The following is a 6,754-nucleotide window of genomic DNA, read 5'->3' as shown; positions in this document are numbered from 1 at the left end:
CATCCCAGAGGCAGCATCGATCGGCTTCAGTTAGCAGCAGTAGCGAAGGAACCGCTCGATAGGGTTCAGTTAACAGCCATCGATCGATCGCTCGGGTACAGTAACGCATAGCCTGCAGTGCAATCGCTCAGCTTCAATTAGAGCCCAACGCCTCGCTCGGGTTCAGTTAGAGCCAACGCCTCGCACACACGTGCGTACGTGTACGAGAGAAACGCGCATCGCTCGGCCCCCGACCTCCCACCGTAACCGGGAACTCCCCGAAATTTTCCTCCCCCTCGCTTCTACCACGGTTTTTTCCGTCATGGACGGCCCAAAGAATTTCATGCAGCTACGTCTCCGGCCCGCCTAGGACGAAAACCCCAATTTCTGTCGTGATTTTTTGTCATAGAAGTAGGAGCCCACCACATCTATGATGATACCGGGTTTTGTCACAATTATCGTCATAGAAGTGTCATGTATGACAGAAAAAAATCGTTCGGCCCAAAATGTCATGGATGTGTCTTTTTTTGTAGTGTGGACAGGTCCACCACCTCAAACCAGATTGGTTCGCGCCGGAAGTGGCTGCTGTCACCGAACAAGACGTCGAGCCGGACCCGGCCAATGGGGGAGCAGGAGAGGCCGGGTACGATGCCATGGAAGATCGTCCGGGTTGGTTCCAGGTCCTCGGCCTTGAGGCCGAGTTTGGTCATTGTGTCGCGGTAGAGGATGTTGATGCTGCTGCCGTCGTCGATGAGGACTCGGGAGAACTTGCACGTGCACCGCGCGACGATGGTGTGGTTGAGGACGAGGGCGGAACCACCGGGATTCGGCATGACTGCCGGGTGATCCTCCCCGGTCCAGGTGATCGGGCGGTCCGACCAGTGGATGAACTCTGGTTTGGCCGGGATGACGGTGTTCACCTTTTGCTGAAGGGGGCGCTCGCTACGCTTGTCGTCGCCAAGGCTGGTGAAGATGACGTAGGCCGCGTTCTGGTCCAGGTAGGCGTCATCGCGCATTGTGCCGCCAGCTGGCGGTGGTGGTGGCTGCCCTGCGCCTGGATCCGGAGCTGGAGGAGGCGGGACGTCGCCCCTCATGATGCGCTTGGTGATGCCGCACTGCCAAAGCGTGTGCGTGGATGGTCTTGTGTGCCTGTGGTGCTTGTAGGGGGCGTCGAGCATCTCTTCGAAGCTCATGGCGGGTTGCCACGCCGTCTTGCCGGTCTGCTGGCGCTTGGCCGTTGGGTCCGCTGCGGGCTTGGCGGTCGCGATGAGCCGGTTGTCGAAGCGTTGCGCCAGCTGGTTGGCCTTGCACTTATTGTTCTGGTGATGCTGCTGCCGGCTGCTTTCGTCGGCCGTCTTTGGAGGGGAACTGACTTTGCCTTGCTGGCTTCATCCAGGGCCACCTGGATCTTCATGGCGGAGTCGGCGTTGGCGTATTTGTCCGCCGTCACCATGAGCGCGGCCATGGTGGCCGGCTCGGTGCGTAAGAGCTTGTGCTTGAGGAGGGTGCCGTCTCGGCACCCGTTGACGAAGTACTGGATTGCTTCGACTTCATGGACGCCCTCGCAGCTATTTCGGAGCTCGGTCCAGCGTGCGAGGCACTCGCGACCGGTCTCCGCAGGCCCTTGCACGCACATGGCGAGCTGGCTAGGGCGGCCGGGTCGCTTGTAGGTCCCCGTGAAGTTGTGGACGAAGGCTTGCTCGAAATCGACCCACGTGTTGACGCTGTCCATCGGCAGACTGTTCAACCAGGTGCGGGCCGACCCCTGGAGCATGAGTGGTGCGTAGCGCACGGCGAGCCGGCGATTGGCCCCGGTGATGCCAATGGCGGTGGTGTAGTCGGTGAGCCGGTCTTCTGGCTTCACGGTCCCGTTTTACTTGGGGGTGTCGCGAGGGAGCATGAACCCTCTGGGAAACGGCTCTTCCCGGATGCGTGGGCCGAAGCACGCCGGCCCGATAGCGCCGCTTTCCTCCACCTCTAGGGAGTGAGTGAGCTGTGGTGGTGGCGAGCACCGGTGTCGTCGATGGCGCGCGGGCCGAGTCGACTGGCGACCAGGCCACGGGGGGCTGGGTCGGTTGGAGCCAGACGCCATGCTGGCCGGGTCCACGCTGGATCTCTGGGATGGGCTCGTCGCCCAAATCGCCGACGGCCGTGGTGGTCGGGTCGCGCCGAGTCCGGGCTCGGCCGGAGTGCGCCTCGCCGGGTGGCGAGGAAACTGTGTGCTGAAGTTCGCCGGGAATGCCGACGCGGGCGGAGCCGAATCCCGCCGACTTGGCCAGCTGGTTGAGGCGGTCCTGCTGTGTGTTGGCCATGTTGAGGAGGTCGCGCATCTGCCCGATGCGCTCCCTCAGTTCCTCGCCCGTGAGCTGGTCCAGGTCAACTTCGGTTGCCTAGGCAGCACGCATGTTCTTCGCTGCAGTCTCGTAGACGGCCGGGACGGAGCCGAGGGCCCGGCCGATCGCTCATCTCCGGGCACGCATGTCGGTGACCCGGCTCGGCTCGGCCGCGGCGGACATGAATCCGTAGGTGGTGTTGCGCTCCAGCTGAGCGGAATCCATACGCCGCTGGGTTGCGGCGAGTGTCTCAGACAGGTCCAGCATCTGCTGGCGCCTTTCCTCGAGTTGGGCTCGGGCCTCAATGACGTTGGTGGCGTCGACGTCAGTGTCGATGGGGATGCGGAGGCTCTGCATCGCGGCGCGCAACGGATCGGATGGCTCGGTCCGTTCTGCTGCGGCCCTGGCTTCGGCAGCCTTCCTCGTCTTGCTCAAAGAGGAGGAGTCACCGTCTCCATTGACTAAAACCTCCACGTGGACGTCCATTGCCCCGGCGGAAATGCCACCGCTGAGGGAGAGGGGGGAGTCGGAGTAGCTGAGTACCTCGCCGGGGTACTCGTCGGCCGTGGGCGCATCAAAGATGCGCAGCGCGGCGAAGGAGGCGGCGAGTGCATCGACGATGTCGTCCGTCAGCACGACGGACTCGTCGGAGTAGGAGAAGGTCCCCGTCCTAAGAATGCTCCCGGCCAACTCCTCGAGCAGCCCCACGATGGGCGCCAACTGTCGTGGTGGGCGCACGGCAGATGCCATGGGATGACTAAAAATATGAGGAGGCTCGAGGGCACTGGTGGGTTTCCGAGGCGGGGTTGGTATGAGAGAGCGCGGGACGCAAGGCATACCCAGGTTCAGGGCTCCCCGGAGAGATAGCACCCCTAGTCCTGCCGAGTGTAGTTTGATGTTCCACTGTACAAGGTTGCTCCTTGAGCTGTGTGGGAGGGAAGGAGGGCTAGCCAAGGCTTAGGCTCCTCCTTATCTCGAGTGGGTGTTATTGTTGGGTGGCTAGTTCCTCTCTACGTTATCTGTCTCTCGTTCGCCCGTATGCGTGGGCTCCTGGGGGGTTTTATAGGCCAACCCCCCAGGGGTACAATGGTAATGTTACAAGTTGGTGGGTCCGGGTTGTCGGTGTCTGGGGACCCAGGCTGGGACCCGCTGGGGGCCTATGGTTCACCGGATTCCCCTAGGTGCGGGCCCTGCGTGCCTAGGGGGACTGTGCGCCGTCTTATCGATCGTCAGGGCATGGCCGAGTCGAGTCATGTACAGTGGCGCTCCATCATGTCACCGCTTGCTGTCGTCAGCGGTCATGGCGGGGGCACTGTAGCCACACCGGTCCTGGTCAGCGGGTAGGTGGGGGGCACTGTTGCCCCCGCTCCGGCTGACCAGAGGCATGGGCGGGGCACTTTTGCCTTGGTCATCAGTGGTTGAAGACTCGTCCCATCGTACGGCCTGGATGGGACAGGAGCTGACCCGTGGCTGGATTGTGGAGCACGCCACGGGTGGAGCTGGCTTGTAGAGGAAGCCTTGGTTGTGCCTGGTTCAGCCGTCATGTACTAGTTGTTGACGCTGAGTTGACGTGTCTTGCCGGGTCAGAGAGTTTGGCCGGGTCGAGCGACCCGGCCAAGCGCGTGCCGGCTTGAGGGGCGACGCCGGCCCTGTAATTTTTGAAAAGGATCCAGGTTCCATTGCCTGCCCGGGGTTCATCCCCCCGACACTGCTATTATCATCTTTTGCTCTTGGGTGATGCCTGACCCAATACAAGAGGGCAACGCAAAGCTTGTTGACTGCCTCATTGGAGTTGAAGGTCTTCATTTTGTTGTAATCAATGAATGGAGACCTTTGAGATGCTTCGGGCCTTATTACCCTCCTCTGTCTTCGTGCAATAGGTGGTCCTGAAGAACTGCTCGTGCCAACTACTGGTTCTCCGCATATCGGGGTGTGGCAGCTGTCTGGTGATCCAACATTTGGCTGGTGAGTTAATCCCTTGCCAGCATCAACAGAAACGCATCCTTCGTTCATAGTTTATGGGTCGAACTCATCCTCATCTATGACAACCACATTGGCTTCCCCTGTTTGTGCTGCTGGAGCAAGTGCTCCGACAGTCCCAACATCATCATCTATGCCCAGGTCAAAGGTTGGTGCATCTTACCCGTCACCATGATAGCTGTAAGGATTTGATCTGCGTATGGGTTGAAGTCCAGGGGCATCTCCTTGTGGCACATTCACAGGTGCATCGTTTGCTCACCTGGTTCGCAGTAACGTTGTGGTTGGCAGCCTGGGAGGCTTGCACCTGCTTACAATGTTGAACACCTCCTCTTGTGTTAATGTGTGCTGAAAATCAGCTCTTGGTGATGCAAGCTTGCTTGGATGCTATGTGATAGCTCTTGGAGACGGCAGTTTGGCAGACTGTTGACCTCCTTCCGTGTTTGGCATTGAAGAATCTCTATGAGTTGTCACCTTGGGGCTTGCGGTTGTAGTTGTGTCTTCCTGAGCAACAGTGGTAGTTTTGACTGTGACCGCGTGCTAATTGACACTTCAGTTGGTACACTAGTATATTCAGTTGGCATCTTTCTAGCCTGAGTTGGCAGCAAACTAGCAGAACTTGGCACTCCTGCATCGATGGTTGTGGCACGTTGTTCTGTCTCATGTCTGGACCCCACACCTTTTCTACCATGTTCCGCCTTTGTGCCCTTGGCAAACTTGACAATCTTCTGCTGCTTAGCTGGTTTAGGTGGGGCTGTTGACAGAGGAATCTTCCCCATGATCTGTTGAACTCCTGTGATGGTTGTAGGCTCAACAGGAATTACTGACACATCTTGAGTGGTGGCTGGCTCTCTGATCACTATAGTTGGCACAACAGTTTGCGCCACAACTTCCTTCTCCACATTTATTTCTGCATCTGCCCTCAGCATCTGTTGCTTGGTTTGAGGCAACTTCAGATTCTTCTTTATTGTAACTCCTTTGCTCTTCTAGACCACATGAGGGTTTGCCACACATGCTGCCTTGCTCTTGCTGGAGCTGATATCTGGAAGCTGCTTCAAATATTCCTTGTATTTTTCCTTCGAATGAACTCAGTCAAGACCCTTCCCTGCTTCCTCCATGTCAACTTGATTCTTTTCAGCCTCACTCAAGAAGAACAGTTTCTGGTCAATAGCAAAATCTATCTTGTCACACAACTCTTGGTCATGGAATTTTGGCACAGGGAAAGTGGTTGGCAAAGCTGGCTTCAAGTTGCACAGCCTGAACATATCAATGCTCCCCTGGGACTCCGCTTCATCATTTTTCTTTGACTTAGGCAAATTCTTCTCTTTCCAGTAAGTTTTGTCAATCAACATCTATAGTGTGCTCCTACTGCTCATTGAGTTGCTGCTGCTGGCAGGGTTGCCAGAGCTGCTACTCACTCTGGTTGTGTTGCCGCCTATACCACCAGAACCAGGGCCATATTCAACATCATCATCGAAGCTATCGATTCCTCCATTGGATCCCTCTTGATCATCAGGATCAGCATCCTCGTCTTCTTCCTCGTCATCTCCTTCCCCCTCACTGCCATCAATTGTTGCAGCTTTGTCTCCATCTCCTTCTTTGGCCTCATTTTCTTGTTCCTCCTCCCCTGCCTCACTATCTTCTTCCTTGCCCTCCTCCTCTCATTTGTCCTCTTTTTCTTTGTACTCCTCCTCTTCCTCCTCCTCCTCATCATCTTCCTCTTTGTCATCCTCCTCTTTGTCCTCCTCCCCCTCCTCCTCATCTTCTTCTTCTTTGTCATCCTCCTCTTTGTATTCCTCCTCTGATTCACCCTCATCTGTGTCCCCGTCATCTTCAACATCTTGTGGTACTTCCATTTCATCATCATCTTCTGACTCCTCATCAAACTCTTCTTCTTCTTATAGGTGAAATCCATCTCTTCCTTTTTTGAGCACGGCGTGACGGAGCGGTTCCCGTTGATGTACATATGGATCAATATCCGGTTCCTCATCATCAATCTTGGCAACTGCTTCAATGAAGGTGCCAACCTGTTCAGTTACTACCTTGCTCAAGTCATTGACCACTTTGGCAATCTTTGCCTTTGTCTGCATCAACACAAAAAATATTGAGTACTCATTCAATTAGAAACAATTTAAAAAAAAAGAAAATGTCGGTAAATGATTGAAACTCCTTTATGCAAAATACTTACCTGAGGATTGTACGTTAGTGGTAATTTGGATGCAACGAATGCTTGAGATTGCAAAAGACCACCAAACAGTGGTGTATGCTCCGTGCCCCTATACTCTTTAAGCTGATGTAAAAAAAGAGAAAAAGAAAAGAACAAGGTTATCAAATAGATATTGTGTTGAACGAAAACCAGAATGTTATAGCTTGTGCAACTACAACAAAATGTTGGGCAGACTGGATTCTACATGTATTCAACTACACAAACCAAAAAAACTATGCACCCCACAGGTCACCTAAAA

This window comes from Triticum dicoccoides, chromosome 7B, assembly GCF_002162155.2.
Source record: "Triticum dicoccoides isolate Atlit2015 ecotype Zavitan chromosome 7B, WEW_v2.0, whole genome shotgun sequence".
Lineage (NCBI taxonomy): Eukaryota > Viridiplantae > Streptophyta > Magnoliopsida > Poales > Poaceae > Triticum > Triticum dicoccoides.
This window is presented reverse-complemented; position numbering follows the sequence as displayed.